This window comes from Physeter macrocephalus, chromosome 20 (genome assembly GCF_002837175.3).
Source record: "Physeter macrocephalus isolate SW-GA chromosome 20, ASM283717v5, whole genome shotgun sequence".
NCBI lineage: Eukaryota > Metazoa > Chordata > Mammalia > Artiodactyla > Physeteridae > Physeter > Physeter macrocephalus.
In genome coordinates, this window is record NC_041233.1 from 3955316 (window position 1) to 3968183 (window position 12868).

The 12868-nt window shown below is 39.9% G+C and overlaps 1 protein-coding gene across 5 annotated transcripts in view; it reads left to right on the forward strand.

The window, feature by feature from the left end:
* Positions 1 to 12868, forward strand: part of MAP10 (microtubule associated protein 10) — a 106522-nt gene that overhangs the window by 13903 nt on the left and 79751 nt on the right. The gene's annotated exons all lie outside the window — the stretch shown is intronic.

Genomic DNA, 12868 nt, shown 5'->3' on the forward strand with positions numbered 1-12868 from the left:
TATACCCTTCCCATTCCCATGGGAGGGGGCATGTAGGTTGTTTCCAGATTTTTCTTATTACCAACAATGCTGCAATTAACATTCTTGTCCCTCTGTGCACATGTGCTCAAATTTCCGTAGGATTTTATACCTGGAATTGGAATTTCCAGGTTCTGTGGTATACACATCTTCAGCATCGCCAAATCACTCTCCAGAGTAGTTGAACCAATGTACTGTGCCGCCAACCAGCATATGAGAACACCTCTTTCTTCATATTCTATCACAAAACTTGGTAAAGAGTAGACATTTTAATTTTCACTGCTATGTTTAACTATTGTAACTTTACAATAACTACTGATATCTAGAAAGGCAAGTCCACTCCCTTCTTTTTTTATGTTATGTAAGCCAGCAGTTCTCAAACTTCTTGAACCCTGTAAACTCTTAGAAATTATTGAGTACTCCAAAGAGCTTTTGTTTATGTGGATTATTTCTATCAACATTTCCTAGAAATTGAAAGTGTGAAGTTTTTAAAATGTGTAGTGAATTCATTTAAAAGCAACATTAGTAAACCCGTTACATGTGAACATGAATAACACTTTTAAAAAAATTTTATTTTTTGGGCTTCCCTGGTGGCGCAGTGGTTGAGAGTCCACCTGCTGATGCAGGGGACGTGGGTTCGTGCCCCGGTCCGGGAAGATCCCACATGCCGCGGAGCGGCTGGGCCCGTGAGCCGTGGCCACGGAGCCTGTGCGTCTGGAGCCTGTGCTCCACAACGGGAGAGGCCACAGGAGTGAGAAAAAAAATTTTATTTTTATACAGCATGTTCTTATTAGTTATCTATTTTATACATATTAGTGTGTACATGTCAACCCAATCTCCCAATTCATCCCACAACCACCACCCCCTCCCCCCCTTCCCCCCATCCCACCTTGGTGTCCATACGTTTGTTCTCTACTTCTGTATGTCTATTTCTGCCTTGCAAACCGGTTCATCTGCAGCATTTTTCTAGAATCCACATGTATGCATCAATATACGATATTTATTTTTCTCTTTCTGACTTAACTTCACTCTGTATGACAGTGTTTAGGTCTGTCCACGTCTCTACAAATGACCCAATTTCATTCCTTATTATGGCTGAGTAATATTCCATTGTATATGTATATATATACATATATATATATATATATATATATACACACCACATCGTTATCCATTCATCTGTTGATGGGCATTTAGGTTGCTTCCATATCCTGGCTATTGTAAATAGTGCTGCAATGAACACTGGGGTGCATGTGTCTTTTTGAATTAGTGTTTTAGTTTTTTCAGATATGTGCCCAGGAGTGGGATTGCTGGATCATATGACAACTCTATTTTTAGTTTTCTGAGGAACCTCCATACCTCTATGTTTTCCACAGTGGCTGCACCAATATACATACCTGCCAACAGTGTATGAGGGTTCCTTTTTCTCCACATCCTCACCAACATTAGATATTTGTGGTCCTTGTTTTGATTTGCATTTCTCTGATAATTAGTGATGTTGAGCAGCTTTTCATGTGCCTCTTGGTCATCTGATGTCTTCTTTGGAGAGATGTCTATTCTGCCTATTTTTTGATTTGGGTTGTTTGTTTTTTTGATATAGAGCTGCATGAGCTGTTTATGTATTTTGGAGATTAATCCTTTGTCCGTTGATTTGTTTGCAAATATTTTCTCCCATTCTGAGGGTTTTCGTCTTGATTAGAGTTTCCTTTGTTTTTCAAAAGCTAAGTTTCATTGGACCCCATTTGTTTATTTTTGTTTTTATTTCCACTACTCTAGGAGAAGGGTCAAAAAAGATCTTGCTCTGATGTATGTTGAAGAGTGTTCTTCCTATGTTTTCCTCTAAGAGTTTTATATTGTCTGGTCTTACATTTAGGTCTTTAATCCACTTTGAGTTTATTTTTGTGTATGGTGTTAGGGAGTGTTCTAATTTCATTCTTTTCCATGTAGCTGTCCAGTTTTCCCAGCACCACTTATTGAAGAGACTGTCTTTTCTCCACTGTATAGCCTCGCCTCCTTTGTCATAGATTAGTTGACCATAAGTGCATGCGTTTTCTCTGGGCTTTCTGTCCTGTTCCATTGATGTATATTTCTGTTTTTGTGCAAGTACCATATTCTCTTGATTACTGTAGCTTCATAGTATAGTCTGAGTCAGGGAATGTGATTCCTCCAGCTCTGTTTTTTTCCCTCAAGACTGCTTTGGCTATTCGGGGTCTTTTGTGTCTCCATAGAAATTTTAAGATGTTTTGTTCATGTTATGTAAAAAATGCCATTGGTAATTCAATAGGGATTGCACTAAATCTGTAGATTGCTTTGGATAGTATAGTCATTTTCACAATATTGATTCTTCCAATCCAAGAAAATGGTATATCTCTCCATCTGTTTGTGTCATCTTTGATTTCTTTCATCAGTGTCTTATAGTTTTCTGAGTACAGGCCTGTTACCTCCTGAGGTAGGTTTATTCCTAGGTATTTTATTCTTTTTGTTGCAGTGGTGAGTGGGATTGTTTCCTTCATTTCTCTTTCTGATCTTTCGTTGTTAGTGTATAGGAATGCTAGAGATTTCTGTGCATTAATTTTGCATCCTGCTTTTTCTGGTGGCATCTTTAGGATTATCTATGTATAGTATCGTGTCATCTGCAAACAGTGACAGTTTTACTTCTTTCACAATTTGGATTCCTTTTATTTCTTTTTCTTCTCTGATTGCCCTGGCTAGGACTTCCAAAACTATGTCAAAGAATAATGGTGAAGGTGGACATCCTTGTCTTGTTCCTGATCTTAGAGGAAATGCTTTCAGTTTTTCACCATTGAGGATGATGTTGGCTGTGGGTTTGTCGTATATGGCCTTTATTATGTTGAGGTAGGTTCCCTCTATGCCCACTTTCTGGAGAATTTTTGTCATAAATGGGTGTTGAATTTTGTCAGAAGCTTTTTCTGCATCTCTTGAGATGATCAGTTGATTTTTATTTGTCAATATGTTAATATGGTGTATCACATTGATTGATTTGCATATATTGAAGAATCCTTGCATCCCTGGGATAAATCCCACTTGATCGTGGTGGATGATCCTTTTAATGTATTGTTGGATTCTGTTTGCTACTATTATGTTGAGGATTTTTGCATCTATATTCATCAGTGATATTGGTCTGTAATTTTCTTTTTTTGTAGTATCTCTGTCTTGTTTTGGTATCCGGATGATCATGGCCTCGTAGAATGAGTTTGGGAGTGTTCCTTCCTCTGCAATATTTTGGAATAGTTTGAGAAGGATGGGTGTTACCTCTTCTCTAAATGTTTGGTAGAATTCACCTGTGAAGCCATCTGGTCCTGAACTTGTGTGTTGGAAGATTTTTTTATCCCAGTTTCAATTTCATTACTTGTGATTGGTCTGTTCATATTTTCTATTTCTTCCTGGTTCAGTCTTGGAAGGTTATACCTTTCTAAGAATTTTTCCTTTTCTTCCAGGTTGTCCATTTTTGAGATTTTTCTTGTTTCTTGAGGTAGGCTTGTATAGCTATAAACTTGCCGCTTAAAACTGCTTTTGCTGCATCCCAGAGGTTATGCATTGCCATGTTTTCATTGTCATTTGTCTCTAGGTATTTTTTGATTTCCTCTTTGATTTTTTCAGTGATCTCTTGGTTATTTAGTAACGTACTGTTTAGCCTCCACATGTTCGTGTTTTTTTCCCTGTAATTTATTTCTAATCTTATAACGTTGTGGTTGGAAAAGATGTTTGATACGATTTCAAGTCTCTTAAATTTACCAAGCTTGATTTGTGACCCAAGATATGATCTATCCTGGAGAATGTTCCGTGTGCACTTGAGAAGAAAGTGTAATCTGTTGTTTTCGGATGGAATGTCCTATAAATATCAATTAAATCTCTCTGGTCTCTTGTGTCATTTAAAGCTTGTGTTTCCTTATTAATTTTCTGTCTGGATAATCTGTCCCCTGGTGTAAGTGAGGTGTTAAAATCCCCCACTATTATTTAGTTACTGTCGAGTTCCTCTTTTGTAGCTGTTAGCATTTGCCTTACATATGGAGGTGCTCTTATGTTGGGTGCATATAGATTTATAATTGTTATATCTTCTTCTTGGATTGATCCCTTGATCATTATGTAGTGTCCTTCCTTGTGTCTTGTAACATTCTTTATTTTAAAATCTATTTTATCTGATATGAGTATTGCTACTCCAGCTTTCTTTTGATTTCCATTCGCATGGAATATCTTTTTCCATCTCCTCACTTTCAGTCTATATGTGTCCCTAAGTCTGAAGGTCTCTTGCAGACAGCATATATATGGGTCTTGTTTTTGTTTCCATTCAGCAAACCTGTGGTTGGAGCATTTAATCCATTCACGTTTAAGGTGATTATTCATATGTGTGTTCCTATTTCCATTTTCTTAATTGTTTTGGGTTTGTTTTTGTAGGTCCTTTTCTTTTCTTGTGTTTCCCACTTAGAGAAGTTCCTTTAGCATTTGTTGTAGAGCTGGTTTAGTGGTGCTGAATTTTCTTACCTTTTGCTTGTCTCTAAAGCTTTTGATTTCTCCATCGAATCTGAATGAGATCTTTGCCTGGTAGAGTAATCTTGGTTGTAGGTTTTTGCTTTTCATCACTTTCAGTATATCATGCCACTCCCTTCTGGCTTGTAGAGTTTCTGCTGAGAAATCGACTGTTAACCTTCTGGGAGTTCTCTTGTATGTTATTTGTTATTTTTCGCTTGTTGCTTTTAATAATTTTTCTTTGTCTTTAATTTTTGTCAATTTGATTACTATGTGTTCAGCGTGTTTCTCCTTGGGTTTATCCTGGCTGGGACTCTCTGCACTTCCTGGACTTGGGTGACCATTTCCTTTCCCGTGTTAGGGAAGTTTTCAACTTTAATCTCTTCAAATATTTTCTCAGGTCCTTTCTCCCACTCTTCTCCTTCTGGGACCCCTATAGTGTGAATGTTGTCACGTTTAATGTTGTCCCAGAGGTCTCTTAGACTGTCTTCATTTCTTTTCGTTCTTTTTTCTTTATTATGTTCCGTAGCAGTGAATTCCACCATTCTGTCTTCCAGGTCACTTATCCATTCTTCTGCCTCAGTTATTCTGCTATTGATTCCTTCTAGTGTATTTTTCATTTCAGGTATTGTATTGTTCATCTCTGTTTGTTTGTTCTTTAATTCTTCTAGATCTTTGTTAAACATTTCTTGCATCTTCTCGATCTTTGCCTCCATTGTTTTTCCAAGGTCCTGGATCATCTTCACTATCATTATTCTGAATTCTTTTTCTGGAAGGTTTCCTATCTCAACTTCATTTAGTTGTTTTTCTGGGGTTTTATCTTGTTCCTTCATCTGGTACGTAGTCCTCTGCCTTTTCATTTTGTGTATCTTTCTGTGAATGTGGTTTTCGTTCCATAGGCTGCAGAGATGTAGTTCTTCTTGTTTCTGCTGTCTGCCCTCTGGTGCATGAGGCTATCTAAGAGGGTTGTGCAAGCTTTCTGATGGGAGGGACTGGTGGTGGGTAGAGCTGGGTGTTGTTTTGGTGGATAGAGCTCAGTAAAACTTTAATCCACTTCTCTGCTGTTGGGTGGGGCTGGTTTCCCTCCCTGTTGGTTGTTTGGCCTGAGGTGACCCAGCACTGGAGCCTACCCAGCTCTTTGGTGGGGCTAATGGACTCCGGGAGGTCTCACGCCAAGGAGTACTTCCTAGAACTTCTGCTGCCAGTGTCCTTGTCCCTGCGGTTAGCCACAGCCACCCCCCGCTGCTGCATGAAACCCTCCAACACTAGTAGGTAGGTCTGGTTTCGTCTCCTGTGGAGTCCCTGCTCCTTCCCCTGGGTCCTGCTGTGCACACTACTTTGTGTGTGCCCTCCAAGAGTGGAGTCTCTGTTTCCCCCAGTCCTGCCAAAGTCCTGCAGTCAAATCCCTCTAGCCTTCAAAGTCTGATTCTCTAGGAATTCCTCCTCCTGTTGCTGAACCCCCAGGTTGGGAAGCCTAACGTGGGGTTTTGAACCTTCACTCCAGTGGGTGGACTTCTGTGGTATAATTTTTCTCCAGTTTGTGAGTGGCCCACCCACTGATTATGGGATTTGATTTTATTGTGATTGCGCTCCCCCAACCGTCTCGTTGTGGCTTCTCCTTTGTTTTGGATGTGGGGTATCTTTTTTGTTGAGTTCCACTGTCTTCTTGTTGATGATTGTTCAGCAGTTAGTTGTGATTCCGGTGCTCTCACAAGAGGGAGTGAGCACACATCCTTCTACTCTGCCATCTTGAATGTGAATTTCATTCTTTTTTATCAAATAACACTTCCAAAACCACCTAGCTGGTGATGACGTCTGGTCCCAGCCTCAGAAGAGTATCCCAGCTTAACAGGTGCAAACTGTGACCTGACTCCTATCCCCCGACATAGTCCCAGGTTAGCTTTCTGTGTCAAACCTTCTATGTTTGCACCTTCACACGCACTCCACCTCTGTCCTCTGGCTCTGCTGCCTTTGCGGACAAACCGGATTTGGCTCCTATTTGGGGTCAGTCAGCAGCGGCACCGCAGCAGGTGCGAGGGCGGGAGGAGAAGGAAGTTGCCACGCTGCCAGGTTCCCTAACTGTCTCCGGGCCAGCCTTTGGCAGGGGCGATGTAGGCTACGTTCCTTTGTAGAAAGGTTACAGTTTCCACGGGACATTCCTTTGCAGCCGTGGCTACCACTCTACGGTCTCTGAGTCCCAGGAACTGACCGCTCCGCTTGCCCTTTCCAGCCTACGGATGCTGATGGCTCCTCCATTGTGGCGCAGGGTCCCTCACCATTTTTGTGGTCCCTCTGAAGCCGGCCACACCTTCCTAAATAGCTCCTTCATTCAGCTTTCCTCACTCACCCTGCTCGAGTGCCCAGACCCTGACTTAGGGGACCATCCAGCCTCAATCGCCACCGCCTCCCACCTCTCAGGGGGCTCCAGGCAGAAAACCGCAACATCCTCCCATCTGTCCCCCTTCCGCCCCCATCCACCCTGTGGATGCTGCTTCCTACACACATCCTGAAATGAGCCATTTCTCCCCTCCCCAGGACTAGGTAGCAGCCTCTTCCCTGGTCTCCCCAATTTTCTCTAGCCTCTTTCAATCTATTCACTGCATAAATCTTTTAAAAACATAAGTCACGTCATATCTCTTCACAGCTCAAACCTCACTAATGGTGTTCTCTTAGATTTTGAGTAAAATACAAGTTCCTTGTCACGGGCCTACAAGGGCTTGTGGGGTTGGACCTCTGTCTCCCTCTCGGAATCCATCACGCAGTGGTCCCAGCTTGCACGCTGATGCTCCAGGCACACTGTCCTCCCGTTGTTCCTTGAGCACGGTGAACTCGTCCACACCTCAGGACTTCTGCTCGTCCTTTTCCCTTTGGAAAGATCTCATGATCCCCTCTGTAGAACACGATTACTCTACTCTGCACCTGTGCCTTCTTATCCTTCAGATTTCAGCTGACATATCACTTCCTCAGAGAGGCCTTGTGACAATCCCACCAAGTTAGCTTTCCCATCCCACCTCGCCCACGCCCCATTGTTTCCCATCATTGCCCCCTGTTGATGCCTTTATTACAAGGTGTAAGTATGTAGGGTAACAGTCTTCCCTATTTGTCTAGGTTCTTTGCTTATTTATTTTCTGTCTTCTTTGCTCAGCTGTAAACTTTGTGTGACAGACTTATGATTGTTTTGTTCACCACTATATACCTAGTTTTTAATACAGCCCTTTGTATTCTGGCACACAATTGCATTTGAGAAATACTTGTTCAATGAGTAGATATTTAAATATTCAAATGGGAAAAAAAAAGTAGTGTTTCCGGGCTTCCCTGATGGCGCAGCGGTTGAGAGTCCACCTGCGGATGCAGGGGACACGCGTTCGTGCCCCGGTCCGGGAGGATCCCACATGCCGCAGAGTGGCTGGGCCTGTGAGCCGTGGCCGCTGAGCCTGCACGTCCAGAGCTTGTGCTCCGCAATGGGAGAGGCCACAACGGTGAGAGGGCCGCGTACCGCAAAAAAAAAAAAAAAAAAAAAAAAAAAAAAGTAGTGTTTCCTTAAGAGGTTAACGATAAATGGCAATGGAAACCAAAGAGATAATTTTCTTAAAAAAGAAACAAAAAAACAAAATGAGAGAGAGAGAGACTTTATATATATATATTCCCCCTTTTCCCCTTGAGGGAACGATCAGCACTTAGATGTTCTTAGCCTATTGAGCATCCAGAAAAACCACTTAGCTGCAGAGGAAATGTCAAGTACACAATGGAGATTAAAGTTTCAGCAGTTGGGGATAATAGCAAAGATGTTTTCTATTATATATGCTCAAGAAAAAAGAAAGAAAAAAAAGGAAAGAAAGACATGAAAACCCAATGGAAAAGCATTTCAAATGTTAATCAAATTATTACTTTATTGCAATCCCAGAAAAATTATTTCAAAGCCTCAGATCTTGAGTCTAAAGCCTGAAGACTAATAACTTAATAATGTGGTCAAAAAGTCAAGAATAAAAAAAAAACTTGGATTGGGCAGGAATATTTTAAACCATCATGCTGTTACTAGAACTGTTAGATGAAGGGATGACATCTGGATAATTATCTAAACATGCAGCAATGTCGCCTCCTCTGAGACACATTTGTTATTCATAAAACTAACTTACCACTGAGTATGGTCAGTCTTTAATTGCAATTATTTTTTCATGTGTCTGTGGTTTATTCCTCTCTGCCTTTGTGGTAACTTTTGTGGCTAAGGATGTGTTTTAAACTTCTTTTTATTGTCTAAATAATCTTCCAGAGGGCTATAGTGAACATCTATTAATCTCACTACTCAGAATCATTCACTTTTCTTCGGATAAAATATTTACCATAATTTTCCTCTGGGACAGCCCCTCAACCCCCGCTCTTGAGCAGTGTGATTTGATGAGGCCAGTCCCACTGCTAGTTTAAAACAAGCATATTTCCTCTCCCAGGCAACAGTAATTGGATGGGCATACGATTCCACATCAGGAAATGTTTTAAAACTGTTCTGGGAGAAACACTTTCTTTTTCCCACTGGGTCTGAATGATGAAGTGTATTGTAAGCCATCTTGGAAGCAATCAGGAGAGAGTCTTCCTAGAGGTGGAGCCAGCACTCAGACAGAGAAATAAGGAATCTGGGTCCTGCTCACACATCTGAAAATAGTTAATTCATGGACTCTTACAATACATAAGCAAGTAAATTCACTTCTAAAAAATCAAGACAGCTTTGGATTGGTAAGTCTGTCCATTGCAACCAAAACAATTCCTATATACTGTAGGTACTTTATTATTGCTTTTGATTAATTTTTTACCAGTTCCCTCTTCATTTCCAGGCCTCATACAAAGATATAAAAAAGTCCTCTCAATTTGATTAAGATGGAAAACTAAGTCTCTGCCATGATGGGTGTTCTTTAGTTATGCTGGGGCAAACGCCTCTGTTTGAAAACCAGAGACTTTCCAGGCCATTCCTGGTGTCTGAAAAACTGTCCCTCTGATACTTCTGGGAAAAAAAAAAAAGAAAAAAAAAAAAAAAAAAAAAAAGTAAATCTCTGAATTTTATACCTGTTTACACTTAGGAGGTATTTATTAATTCTGAAGAATCCTTCAGAAAATTAGAAATACATTTCTTTGTTTTTGTCAACAGCTATGTTTGCAATCAGTCAGGTCAATGTCGTTTGATACTGTGCCTTATAAAAGTGTCTAAAGCTATTTAAAACTAGAATGGATTTTTCAGAATTTAAAAGCAATACATACTTTTGTTTAACAATAAGTGATTTAAATGTGTAAATGGAAAATGAAAAATCTCTTGTAATCCCATCCCCAGAGAGAATCACTGGTATTTTGACATATATCTTTCTAGACAGTTTCTACATGTAGAGATTTTTTGTTAAATGAGAAAAATGAAATCATCCTATTTATATGCTTTGTATTCTTTTTTCATTTAATAATATAAAAATGTGATGGTATTTCCATGTCAACATATATAAATATTATAATTTTGAATGACTACTCAGTATACATTGTATGGATATACCATAGTATATTTTTAAAACTCCCCCCTTGTTAAAGAACATCCCAATTGATTCCCTAATAACTTTAGTATTATAAATGAGGTTGACAAATCATCACATATGTATGTAATTTTTTAAGAGTAAAATTTAAGAAGTGTAATAGCTGGCACATTTGAAAATCTGATTGGTATTGCCAAATCACCTTCCCCAAAGGTTGCATTATTCAGCTCTCTATATAAGCATAAACCCTGTGTATGAACAGTCTTGCTTGTCTTTCCCCATGTCAAAGGTGATAATTGTCATACTTTTTGCTGTCTTAGTTTGAATTTCTTTGATAACTAAGGGGGTGCAACTTTTGTTAATGGGTGAACCATCAGTTTTTTATTGCTGTGTGAAAAACCACCTCAAGACTTAGGGGCTCACGACTGCAGGTGTCAGGTGGGTGGCTCTGACTCGGCTGGAGTGGCCGGGCTCACTCACGAGTTTGCGGTGACCTGCAGCTGGGCTGGATGACTTTGCCTAAGGGTTTGACTCTCAGTGAGCTGGGACACCTTGGCTTTCCTCCACGTGATTTCCCAACATTCAGCAGGAAAGCCCACGCTGGTTCACACAGTAGGCGTGAGGTTCCAGGAGGATGAACAGAATTGTGCAAAGCCTCTTGATACTAAACTTGGAACTGACACATTACATTTGCCTCATCTGTCAGTCAAAGGAAGTTCAAGTGATAGGAAAAGAGACTTTGCCACTTAGGCAAGGAGCTACAGACTTACATTGCAAAGGGGTGTGCACACAGGGAGAGAATAATTGGAGTTGTTTTTCTTTCAAACAATCTACTACATAACCTTTTCTTTAAAGATTGATTTTGAAACAAATTTTATTTTGGAAAATATTCAGATTTTTTTCTCATTGTGAAGGGTAGTTTTATTTCTCTCTTTCTTGGATTAATAAAAGCATGAGTTTAATGTCTTCTATTAGCTGTATCCTTTTTCTGCCCTAACAGCTTTCATTTCAGATTAATTGACGTGCAGGTTATCCAAATCAGTTTTTGCCTAGCTCACTAAAATCAATCCATTAGCTCTGAATGTCTTCCTATACACATTTTGAAAGTTAGAATTACTGAAGAAAAGTATTTTTTTCCATTCAAATGCACTTTGCTTATTATTTTCTAAGTTCTGATAACAGTAGATATACTGCCCGGTGGGAAAAAGTTTCTCCTTCGATTGAATTTTCCTGGCACTATGTCTAGGAAATTTCCTTTAAAATTTTTCCCTGAACATTTTTCTAGTGCTGAGATCCTCGAGTTTAGAGTTATTTTTATTTCATAGAGGTATGCCATGCTTAGTAAAGAGTCATTCAGAAAGAAAGAAAAAAAAACCCTAGATGTGAAAAATCCAAATATCCTATTTTGAATATGAGGACTCTTCTTATTGAAAAGACAATTTGAAGAGATATATAGTCACATGAATAAGCTACAAATTTTTAAATCTATCCTGATGTTTAAGCAATGTAGGGTAAATTGTGAGTTTTAAAATACTCCAGCTATCTCTAGGCAAGGTACCTACTCTCAGTACTGCTCATCATCACTAATTTGTTCAACAAATATAGAGTGTTTCCCACATATCAGATGCTGTGAAAGGCACTAGGGATACACAGGAAGCCAGTCAGACACTGTCCCTGCTTTCATGTGGTTCACATTCACTGTAAGATACAGGTAATTAATTAAGCAGATGATTAGAATAATATGCTCAGAGTATCATTCACTGAAACTCAGCTTCTAGTGTTGGCTACTTTTGTAACATTAGAAAGTAACTACAGGGCTTCCCTCATGGTGCAGTGGTTAAGAATCTGTCTGCCAATGCAGGGGACACAGGTTCCAGCCCTGTTCTGGGAGGATCCCTCATGCTGCAGAGCAGCGAAGCCCATGCACCACAGCTACTGAGCCTGAGCTCTAGAGCCCGTGAGCCACAACTACTGAGCCCACGCGCCTGGAGCCCATGCTCTGCAACAAGAGAAGCCACCGCAGTGAGAAGCCCGTGCACCACAATGAAGAGTAGCCCCCGCTCGCCGCAACTAGAGAAAGCCCGTGCGCAGGAACGAAGACCCAACGTAGCCAATAATTAATTAATTAATTTTTTTAAAAAGTAACTACAAGAAAGCATCTCAAGTTAGAAGAAAATATTTCTTTTATGTCACTGTTATTTTTTTGCCTAGCTTTGGGGGAATGTAGAGAGTGAAACATAATTTCACTTAGAGGTAGCACGTGTCTGTGTTGCTCCCTCGGGATCAGAGTGTTCGTTCTCTGCAGTGCAGGACCCACCTCGTTTATAAACGCTGTGGCCTTCCTCCTGTGTCATGAGTGCTAGATTTTAATCTTGCAAAACCCTGGCCAGGATAGAATGAATTAAGGGTCAACATGACCTTCTATCTTGTTCAATAGTTTGAAAAATCCATTTCGAGGAGCTAAGCACAAAACGGCCTTCCTCAAAGAGATATTTCTGTATTAGGGGGTTTAAATATATTTTTTCTGAGAAGACAGTAAGTTTCTCTGAATTCCATCTTCTAAAAGTTTAAATCACTTTATTTAATAGTTAAAAACAAACAAACAAACCTGCCTGAAGTCCTGTTGCCTACCTTTCCTAGATGCCTATTAATGTGAAAGAAATCTAATGTATACTATTCTTGTTCTAGGAGTCCTAGGTGAAAGCCAGGTATACAATATTCTGTACAGCATTTGGTGCTTTGACACCCCAACTACCAACTCTTATTTTTTGGAGGCATTGCAAGAATTCTTATCTTTTACCTTAGCTTTATTATTATTTTTTTTAATCTTAGCTTTTTTTTTTTTTTTTTTTTTTTTT